The sequence below is a fragment of the Sminthopsis crassicaudata genome, chromosome 1, assembly GCF_048593235.1.
Source record: "Sminthopsis crassicaudata isolate SCR6 chromosome 1, ASM4859323v1, whole genome shotgun sequence".
In the NCBI taxonomy this organism is placed as follows: Eukaryota; Metazoa; Chordata; class Mammalia; order Dasyuromorphia; family Dasyuridae; genus Sminthopsis; species Sminthopsis crassicaudata.
The window spans coordinates 86,832,248-86,844,156 of NC_133617.1; the positions used below are offsets into that span (position 1 = coordinate 86,832,248).

Here is an 11,909-nt window from a genome sequence, read left to right on the forward strand (position 1 = left end):
CTACTAGGACAGTATTTTTAATCACCTGGTACTGGGGCTCTAGAAAGCAACAGTATGCTTTGTCACCCCAACTTGGGGGCTCTAGAAAGTAGGACAACACTAGACATGGAAAGAAGTGTTAACATTTAGCATAAGCAAAATAATGTGCTGCAGAGCGCTGCAGATAGTGGGGGAAATTTGGGTAAAGTACAGGACCATTTATAGCCCAGAGGAAACCCGCTGACAATATTTGGTTTGGCTCCCCATCTCCCTTTGGTGTTTTCACCCTTCCTAAGAAGTCAAGGAGGATGTGACCACCTGTGTTCAATAACAGATATACCTCCTTGTGGCTCTTCTGCCTTCATCACTTCTCCACCTAAGACCAAGGCTTGTCCAGAGATCCTCTAGAAAGAGTCCTGACATTACATTTTGGTGCCCAATGTGTGGCACTAGACACGAGGCTCTACACTCAGAAGTTCAAGTAACATCATCTTAAGCATCTTAAGCTTAGTGAAAAAATCTGGAAATAGGGTGAATACAAAAATAGATAAAAGGAAACTTTGGTAAGGCTAAACTAGTCACTTTCATTATTCAGCTGAAATGGGGCAAATACTAAGAAAAGAGCCTCTCTCACTCCAAGGGAAGTGTTTAGAGTGCATAGTTAGGTTAATAAAGAAGCCAAGTTCGTTGGCAAAACTTGGAAGCAGATCACTGGGCTCTGAAATATATTAGAGTGCACTTTTCCTTGGCTATCTGAGGAAGAAAAATTAGAGCCAGATATGTGGAAAATAGTGGGAAAGCAACTAATTGAATATTGTGAAGCTATGGGTGTCCTTATTCAATTTCTGAGGAAACATTCCTTATGTACAATATAATACAATTGGGTTTAAAGAATCCCACAAGTTCTAAAACAAGGAAAGATTTTCATGTGGATGTCCAAGCAAGGAAGGGCAAGGAGAAAAAGCAGTAGGGGCATGGTATTGACAAAGCTGCTGAAAAGCATGGAGAAACTGGACAGGAAAGGAGTTAAGTATAGCACTGATGAACTTAAGGGGTATGGTGTTTCTCACTTTCACAGTTCAGTTTCACTTGGGTTTACACCTAAGCAGGGGTCCCCTTAGGGCATTCCCCATCTCCTGACCCTCCTCTCTCAATTTTACCTTCATGGGTGCAGGGAGGAGTAGGGGCAGCTTTGTCTACCCCCTATAATATGATTGCAAAAGGCACTAATTAAAGCTAAAAATGAAGGACAGGATATATCTGATTTAAAAATAGAAGCATATACTGTGTTTGAAGAGTTTGACTCTCCAGGTCAAGAAGAAAGAAGATACACTCCTTTTAATCTGGAAATTATCAAAGATTTGAAAAAGGCTTGCACTCTTTATGGGCCAAGCTATTAGAGAATTTGGCTTTTGAAGTTTTAACCCCTAATGATTAGAAACATATAGCAAGGGCATGTTTAGAAGCTGGACAAAACTTGTTGTGGCTTTTGAAGTATAGTGAACTCTGAGGAATGAAATAGGCAACCTCAAGGTAATATACCTCACCTCTGACCAACTAGCAGGTTTAGGTCCTTATGCAGACACTTTAGCACAGATTAATTACCCATAGCAGCATTTGAGCAAATTGGTTCTGCTGCTATCAAAGCATGGGGTTCCCTCCCAGGAAGACAAGATAGAGGGGAAGCATTGACAAAAATAGCCCAAGGCCCAAATGAATCCTTTGATGATTTTGTGGGACATCTGCAGACAGCTGTCATACAAACTATTGGTGAAAATGCAGCAACAAATTATGATAAGACAACTTGCTAATGAGATTTGTAGGAGAATTATTCTAGGACCACATAAGGATGTTCCTTTAGAGGAAATTATAAGATGCTGTGCCACAGTGGGCACAAATGCCTTTTATATCCAGGCTATGATGCAGAACATGGAAGACAGGGTCCCTTTTGGCAAGGACTTCCAGAGAGACTTGTCAATGCAGTAAAGTAGGGCATCTGAAAGCTCAATGTTGGCATAAAGACAGTGAGAAAACAAGGTGGGAGAATAAGAGCCAAACCCCATGTCCAAAATTCTGAGGTTTCCATTGGGTATCAGAATGTAGATTGACGCAGGGAAGTGGGAAGCAGGGCCCAGCCCTAGGCAAAAAACACTTGGGGCATGATGGCAGCCAGTGCTACACCCAGAATCTTTAGAAGTTCAGTACTCAGACATGACCAATCAACCAAGAAGCAATCTGATGGGAGAAAGGGATTACAATCCGGGAGAATAGAGTTGTATGCAGCTGGATTATTGAGATACCCCCTGGAGAAGTGAAATCTGTCTCTGTCCAGCCTATGGATCCCTTGCCTCCAAGCACAGTAGGCTTGACCATTTCACCTCCTGAGAGTGCTTACAAAATAGTGTGTATCCATACATTGATGTAGGAAAATGTAGGTAATATCCCACTTACTAACACAGACAATGTGTGACTTATCAACTAGGGGAAAAAGTGGCATCAGGTTTACTGATGCACACTTCTGATAGTGAATCTGATGATAGTTGTCCAGATTCTGACCCCCAACAACAGAATTCAGGAATGTTCTGGACTGCAGCTATTACAGCTGACCAACCTATACTCACTATCTATGTAAATGGCATACCATTGGAAGGATTGGTAGATATGGGTGAAGATTATAAGGCAGACACCCATATGTCTGGTGTAGGAGGATAAATAGCAGCTGAAGTTAGTGCTACCTCTTTGAGATGGTTATTTGAAGGCGGAAAAAGGTAGGAAATAAAATCCCCATGAATCTGTGGGGAAGAGATCCTACAACAGTTAGGATTACAATTGAGAACTTCTGCTTTTTAAGGCAGGGCTGCTGTTGAAGGCGTGCCAACACTTTCACCTGTTTCTATTCAATGGAAAACTGATATACTGGCGTGGGTAGAACAGGGGCCCTTAACTAGTGAAAAAATTCAAGTCTTATTAGATATGGTACAGGAGCAACTTGATTCAGGACACTTACAACCTTCTCTAAGTCCTTGGAATTACCCTGCATTTGTTGTAAGAAAGAAATCTGGAAAACAGAGGATGTTTATCATTTTAAGAAAAGTAAGTGAACAGATGGAAACTATGGGAACTCTTCAACTTGGACTTCCATCTCCTACTCAATTGCCTAGAGAATGGCCTTTTTGGGTTATAGACATTAAGGGTTGTTTCTATTCTATCCCTCTGGATAAGGAGGATATGAAAAAGATTTGCCTTTTCAGTACCCAGTGTTAATTTAGCTGAGCCTTATAAGAGATATGAATGGACAGTTTTGCCACAGGGAATGAAAAACAGCCCTACTATGTGTCAAATGCATGTTGCTGCTGCTCTTGCTCCAGTAAGAAAAAAGCATTTCCAAAAGTTATTACATTACATGTTTTATCTTGGATTATGCACCTGAGGAGCAAATGTTAGAAGCATGTCTACAAAAGACCATAGAAACACTAAGAAACTACAAATTGCATATAGCTCCAGAAAAACATTTAAAGGCATTCCTTTTCAATATTTAGGATATGAAATATACCCTAAGGTGCTTACAATACAAAAGCTTTCCTTAAGAACAGAAAAGCTAAACATCTTAAATGACTTTCAGAAATTGATAGGAGATACCCAATGGATGTGTCCAGTGGTAGGCTTGACTACCTATCAAATGCAACCATTATATGGCATTTTAAGAGGAGACAGTACTTTAAACTCACTAGGCCCAGCTTATTAAAAAAAAACCAAAAAAACAAACAAAAAAAAAAAAACTCAAGAGGCTTTGAGAGAAGTTGAACTGGCTTTATCCAATGTGGTTGAAAGTTACTCAAACCCTTGGAAATAGGTTTTTGCTACAGAAGAGGCACCTGCAGCAGTCCATCAAGGAGACAATGTGATAGAGTGGGTGAACCTCCCAGCACAACTAGACCATAGCCTTACTCCTTACCTAGTGCTTGTGACTAGAATTTTATTAAAAGCCATTAAGAGAGTAGTACAATTATCTGGGATAAGACATGACAACATATACACCTTTTATACCAGTGCAGAAGTTAATATACGCTGTGAAAACCATCCCAGAGTGGCAAATTTTATTGGCCATAGCTCCAAATCTTACACATGTGTCTCCATTAAAGACAACCTGGTTTTTACATAATTAGCAATGTATTTCTGAGGAAAAGGTTTCTAAGGTTCCTCTTAAAGAACCAATTATCTTTACAGATGTATCAAAACATAACATTTGTCCTGTATAATCTTGTGACTTAATTATAAAGAGAATAGTCAGAACTCAGTCCACTCAGCAGATTGAATTGTAAGCAAATCATTCTGGTTCTTATTATCCAGGAGATAGATATATCTGATTCAGTCTATTCAGTAGGTGTGGTACAAAGAATTGCCACAGCCCAAATACAATTTGTAGTTTCTAACATATAAGCTCTTTAAGGAACTTCAAGAGCAAGTAGGAAAACATCCAGGAAAGATTTATATCTTGCATGACTTCCAGGTCCTATTTTTAATGCATATTCAAAGGCAGATATCCTTTCTATGTTGGCCAATACTCCTTTATTTCAGGAAGCCCAAGAATCTCATTCTAAATATCAGGCTGCTTGAGCTTTATGTTTACAATTTGGGATAACAAGAGAAGAAGCTGGGAGCATAGTAAAAGCCTGTACAGCTTGCCTTCCTTTCCATGCTCCTATGCTCCCTCCAAGGAGGAACCTTTGTGGTTTGAGACCTAATGAAACTTTGCAAATGGATGTAACCCAGCCTTAATAGACCTATGAATACAGAACATTGTCCTAACCAGAATAAACCCATCTCAGTGGAAAACATACTGACACCCTACCACAACCACATTCGTGCTGCTCAGACTCTTTAAAGCTATATTATCTTTGAAAGCCAAGCTGCTAAAGCTGGAATTGAAGCATTTTTCCAAGACAGGAAGGGAGAAATTTTTTTTAAACACCATAGGGATGCTCATTCTTAAGAGTCAATGACCAAGTTGCTTCCATGAATCTAGAATACCTGCTTCCCAGATTCTAGTTTTGGTCCCTGTAAGGGTTCATTAGAGAGGTCAGGCAAGTGAAATTGGGATGTAGTAGGCCAATGGTCTCAAGGTCCCAGATGTGATCGGAGTTGAGTACATAGAGACTTCCTTTGTGGGTGGGACCTCCAGCCATGGTGGGAATCCTAAAGTCTCACTCTGAAATCATGTCAGGAATGGGATGTAATCGCTCCATCATTGATTGGCTTGTGTCTGTAACCTCATAGACCCTATATGAGCTCAGAGGAAGAGGGATTTGACCTCTTTTTCCACCTTTTCCACTTGTAGCTTGACCCTGGGAGTGATACAAAGATAATGCAGGAGGTCAGAGTGAAGTGTAAACCAGGAGAATAAAGTCTAAGCTTGTCTGTTAAAACTCTCAGATGCTCTGTTATGCTCAAACTGAGTCTGTATGAGATAGCAGCTGGAGGACATCTGAGGACCTCAAAACAGAGGCAAGTTTGATATTATATTTACCAGAGTTTCTGATTAGACCTAGGAATAAGGATAGATTGGCATTACTTGAGTGCTAAAGTGACACTTAACATATGGTGCCAGAAGTGAGGCATAATAAATGACTAAGCCTTGAAATATTAATTATTAAAAATTGATATTCAAGAAGGCATAACACTTCCTCATCCAGAAGAGAAGGTAGACATACATTATGGGTCAAACTGTGATCAGACCCAAGAGTAGAGTTGTAAATGCAGAGCAAGCTTATGAATTAAAGAATCACCCATTCTAGTTTCTAACAAAAACACATCCTAAGAAAAAGAAAAGCAGGAGGAGTGCTCCCCAGTGGCAAAGAGTATTTATCCTTCATTAAAAAGCTTATCAGGATATGTACCTCCAGGTGATCAAGGCAATAAAGAAAACCACCTTCCCCCTCCCCCTTAAGTACAGTTTCAGAGAGGATGCGTGAGGGGATTAACAGATGGAACAAAAGATGCAGGAACTTGGCCTTCAAGAAGAATTAGGAGATAAAGCAAAAGCCAGATTACAGCAATTAAACAAAAAAAATGCAACAGCTCAGGCAAAAAACTGAGGTAGAAGACAGAAAAGATTAAATTAGAACCGAGAGGAAAGCAAGGGCACCCATAAAAATCCTTCATCAAAGAGACAACATGAAGTGGATGAACCTCCCAGCAATCAGATTAAAAAAAATAAAATTTTACCTAGTGCTTGTGGTTAAAATTTCAATAAAAGCCATTCAGAAAGTAGTAAAATTATATAATCTAATTCCAGTGCATCTTTTCAAATTGTAAACACTGTAGATTCAACATACATTATATAGTGGAGGTTTTAAACTCACTCAAGCTACTCTTATGCTGGCCTTAAAAGTCCTTCAGGAGGAAAAAAAAATTAGTTATTTCAATGTGGAAGATGTTTAGGAGAGCACTCCAATTCATTATCTACAGCTGATCTGGAGTTAGTCAAATAAGGTTTCTCCCCTTGGGGGAAAAAAAAAAAAAAAAAGCTCTCATACTTCTTATTGATCCTCCTTACAGTTGACTGGCTTTATTCTGTAATTAAGTCACGTTTGTCTCTAAACTTAGTTCCTATATTCAGCAGTCTTATAAGGACTATAAGGACCCTAAATCCAATTCTGTTAATCACTGTCCTATTTTTGCATTAAGGAAATCTGTTGCTTTTGAAGGAGGCAGGTAGACACCAGGAGGTCTGCTCTAGTATTTTAGATCTGCATCTAGATTTTAGAGCTATTTTTCAAAGATGCCTGGTTAGCTATCAATTCTTGAAGTTGCAGCTGGAATCAAACAATGAACATTTATTACTCAAAGGAAGAAAGAAGGGGTTTGAAGATAGTGGAGAGCAGACACCACTTTCTGTGACCTCCTCTGACCTTTCCTCAGACCAACAGCAGATTAAGCCTCCAAACTGGTTTTGGAGTCACAGAAGCCACAACTATTTGGTGCACATCACATTTCCAGAGGAAGATTGTCCTCCTATTTCAGACTCAGCAGAGGGAGCCCAGGGCAAAGAGTCAGAGCATTGCAGTTTTCACACACCTGGGAATCTTCTGTGAGCCTTTTAGGCTACTCTGTCCTGATTGCAAGTGGGGATTTAGCAGATTTTCTAGGGAAAAAAAAAATATAAACTACTGAACCCTGGAAGAACTGGGGTACCTAGCAGAGATTACCCAGCACTGGAAGTCAATCATCAGAACTGCCCCAGGGTAAACTAAAGAAGCTGTGGCACCTTTGCATTAAGAGAAGGGTTCAAGCTTTAAAAAAAAAAAAAAAAAAAAAAAAAAAAAAAATTAGATATATGTTAGGATTACTAGGTGAGAACTCAGGTGGTCTGGACAATTGCAAGGTGAGAACTCAGGTTGACTTGACAATTGCAAGGTGAGAACTCAGGTTGACTTGACAATTGCAAGGTGAGAACTCAGGTTGACTTGACAATTGCAAGGTGAGAACTCAGGTTGACTTGACAATTGCAAGGTGAGAACTCAGGTTGACTTGACAGCTCTCTGGCTCAGACCTGTAAAGGGAATTTACACCTTAGGAATCCTAGAAGGAGCAAGCTCATTGGTTGAAGTGGTTCTTCCCAGAAGCCCTTGCATTATCCCACGCCCATTCTCTGGGAGGATAAAAGAGGACAGCACTCCAGAGATAGGAGAAGACTGAATTACATCAGGCCTGAAGGGGCTCTCTGCAGGAAGGGAAGTCACTTCTCTGGACAAGAGTTAAGGGCAACTGCCTGGAGACAAGGGTTCACTACAGGAAGAAGAATCTGTCTGAGAGATTTGAGTAGACACAGCAGATCTCTTCCCAGAGAGAGATCCGGCAGCTTCTGGAGAAGACAGCCGTCGTTTCATTTCAAGGTGAAAGGAAGTCATTTTTCTGGGGTCTTCCGCTCCATAGACTTGGGACTCCTCCAGATAAACAGGACCATGTCAGCTCCTGTTTCAGAAGCAATAATTTCTGGCCCCCCAGGGGGATCCAGTGACATGGCTTTGGAAGAGCCAAAGAAAATGACAAGGGAAGACTGGAGAAAGAAGAAGGAGCTAGAAGAACAGAGAAAGCTGGGTAATGCCCCAGCTGAAGTGGATGAGGAAGGCAAAGATATCAATCCTCATATTCCTCAGTACATCTCCTCTGTGCCATGGTATGTAGATCCATCCAAAAGACCCACACTAAAGCATCAAAGACCCCAACCTGAGAAACAAAAAGAGTACAGTTCATCTGGAGAATGGTATAAGAGAGGTGTAAAGGAGAATGTTGTGCCTACAAAATATCGCAAAGGAGCATGTGAAAATTGTGGGGCTATGACCCACCAGAAAAAAGATTGCTTTGAGAGACCTAGGCATGTTGGTGCCAAATTCACAGGAACTAACATAGCACCAGATGAACATATACAACCTCAACTTAGGTTTGCTTATGATGGTAAAAGGGATTGCTGGAATGGTTACAACTCAGAGGAACATATGAAGATTGTGGAAGAATATGCCAAAGTTGACCTTGCTAAACGTGCATTGAAAGCTCAGAAGCTACAGGAAGAATTAGCCTCAGGAAAGTTAATGCAACAAGTGAATTCCCCAAAACATCAGTGGGGGGGAGAAGAACCAGATGCTCAAACGGAAAGAGACCATAACAGTGAAGATGAAGATGAAGATAAATATGCAGATGATATTGATATGCCTGGACAAAATTTTGACTCTAAAAGACGAATTACTGTCCGGAATCTCAGAATCAGAGAAGACATTGCTAAATACTTGAGAAACTTAGATCCCAATTCTGCCTACTATGATCCAAAGACAAGAGCAATGCGAGAGAATCCCTATGCCAATGCAGGAAAGAATCCTGATGAAGTTAGTTATGCAGGAGACAATTTTGTGCGATACACTGGAGATACCATTTCAATGGCACAAACACAGTTGTTTGCCTGGGAAGCTTATGACAAAGGGTCTGAAGTGCATCTCCAAGCAGATCCAACAAAACTGGAGTTGCTGTATAAATCATTTAAAGTCAAGAAAGAAGATTTCAAAGAACAACAGAAAGAAAGCATTCTAGAGAAGTATGGAGGTCAAGAACACCTGGATGCTCCCCCCTCTGAGTTCCTCTTAGCTCAAACAGAAGACTACGTGGAATATTCAAGACACGGAACACTCATCAAAGGACAAGAAAGAGCTATTGCCTGCTCTAAGTATGAGGAAGATGTCAGGATCAACAATCATACACATATCTGGGGTTCCTATTGGAAAGAAGGTAGATGGGGATATAAGTGCTGTCATTCCTTCCTTAAGTTTTCCTACTGTACTGGAGAAGCTGGGAAGGAAATTGCTAATGCACATGAATATAGTCCTGATGATTCTGTAGGAGCAGAGCAAACAAGCAGACCAAAAACCCTAATGGAGCTTCACCAAGAGAAGCAGAAAGAGGAGAAGAAGAAAAAGAAGCAGCATAGGAAGAGTGGTTCTGACAGTGAGGGTGAAGAAAAGAAGAAACATGAAAAACTGAAAAAGGCATTAAATGCTGAGGAGGCCCACCTTCTCCATGTCAAGGAGATCATGCAGGTAGATGAAAGGAAGAGGCCTTACAATAGCATGCAGGAGACCCGAGAGCCTACTGAAGAGGAACTGGAGGCCTACAGGATGAAACGTCAGAGGCCAGATGACCCCATGGCTTCTTTTCTTGGACAATAATAATTCAAAGAAGATTCACCCAAATTGCATATATTCTTATTATTCTCTTGGTAAACAGTGATGGAAAAAACCTCATTTGTTTTCCTTACTATCTTTTAAATAAATTTCTGGAAAAAATGTCTATGTCTGGAACTTTTCATGTACATGTAGATAGAAGCTTAGTTGTCCAATATGACCAGTCATTCCCCATAATTGTTATGGGTGTTAGTTTCATCCCAAAATCTTTAGGGGAAAAAAAAATTTTAAAAGCTGTTATGGGCCAGAACTGTGTACCTAAAACAAGGATTCTTACAAGGTGCTAACTCGGTGGAATTGATGTGACAATGGTTCTCTAATTTAGCATGGTGATTAATAAGTTCTCCAAGTTCAGTTTGATTGATTTAATCTTACAACAAATAATGGTTTCCTAGTGATATGATTGGCTCTGAGGCCAATATGTATATGCTCTCCCCAGGCAGTCTGGGAAATGAATTTCTGTGGTTGTAACTGAGACTATCTTGATACCCAACTGGCCCCAGGACTCTGAAAAGGGATATTATAAGAAGATATTCCTTCATCTGTGTTTATGTAAGCAAAACATTTTTCTTCTACATTTTAATGTTATTTTTGTGAATCCTACTGAGAATTTTTCACAAAATAGTTATTTATGAAAGAAAAACTCTGAAGGGCTTGGAGGAGAGAGACAGAGCCAGAGCAGACAAACTGACTGGAGGTGGGAGCTCAAGCTCTTGGAGCCAAGGAGAGAGATTCATTCCATCTTCCACATTTGTGGTGGCTGGAGGCTGAAGCACAAGCCCTTTGGACTCAGAAATTCAGTTCTATCTTCATCAGCCTCATGGGGGCAGGCCTGTCCTCCTGCATTTCCTCCCCTGAAAGCAAGGCCCGTCTGAAGGACCTCCAGAAATCTAGCTGAAGCCTCAGGCAAGGAGACAAGACTTTGAAGGGACTTTAACACCTGGCTATTCTTGGTGATTACTGAACTGAAATGAAGACTGCTCCAAGACCTCCAGAAAAACAGAATATTACAAAAAGCTCTGCCTGTCACTCAGTTCAGTTGGTTTTTTTTTCTCTGAGATCAGTTCTGCCTGTCACTCAGTTGTCTCTCTACAAGTTACATCTTTTATTAGTAGGTAATATCCAGAGAAGAAATCAAAATTGTAAGCGATGTAGCTCTGAACAATTTGACAATTCAGGGACATTTAATGTTCATTTGAAATTGATGTCTTGGGGAAAATGTAGAATGGAACAGAATTCCAAACTCCAGATTTTTCCCCACCAAAAAAAAAAAAAAAAAAAAAAAATCACTCAGGGTGAACCACCTCTGAAAAACAGACTTGGGGCAGGACAGGGAAACTCTGGGGACAACCTGGGAAGACCCAAAGATAGACCCTAGAATTGGGGTTTAACCAATGTGAAGTAGAAACATATGCAGGCTAATTGAGCCAAAACCCCTACAAGGAGTCCTGGGGCCAGTTGGGTATCAAGATAGTCTCAGTTACAACCACAGAAATTCATTTCCCAGACTGCCTGGGGAATTGGGAATCTGTAGTATGAGTCTGAGTCTGAGTGAGTGTCCACCCCCTCTACAGGAGTGAGTGAGTCTCCACCCCCTCTACAGGAGTGAGTGAGTCTCCACCCCCTCTACAGGAGTGAGTGAGTCTCCACCCCCTCTACAGGAGTGAGTGAGTCTCCACCCCCTCTACAGGAGTGAGTGAGTCTCCACCCCCTCTACAGGAGTGAGTGAGTCTCCACCCCCTCTACAGGAGTGAGTGAGTCTCCACCCCCTCTACAGGAGTGAGTGAGTCTCCACCCCCTCTACAGGAGTGAGTGAGTCTCCACCCCCTCTACAGGAGTGAGTGAGTCTCCACCCCCTCTACAGGAGTGAGTGAGTCTCCACCCCCTCTACAGGAGTGAGTGAGTCTCCACCCCCTCTACAGGAGTGAGTGAGTCTCCACCCCCTCTACAGGAGTGAGTGAGTCTCCACCCCCTCTACAGGAGTGAGTGAGTCTCCACCCCCTCTACAGGAGTGAGTGAGTCTCCACCCCCTCTACAGGAGTGAGTGAGTCTCCACCCCCTCTACAGGAGTGAGTGAGTCTCCACCCCCTCTACAGGAGTGAGTGAGTCTCCACCCCCTCTACAGGAGTGAGTGAGTCTCCACCCCCTCTACAGGAGTGAGTGAGTCTCCACCCCCTCTACAGGAGTGAGTGAGTCTCC

The 11,909-nt window shown here is 41.5% G+C and overlaps 1 pseudogene; it reads left to right on the forward strand.

Annotated features, from left to right (window-relative positions):
* Nucleotides 1-7,943: 7,943 nt before the first annotated feature.
* On the forward strand, nt 7,944-9,710 carry LOC141552554 (pre-mRNA-splicing factor SLU7 pseudogene; annotated as a pseudogene).
* The last annotated feature ends 2,199 nt before the right edge of the window (nt 9,711-11,909 follow it).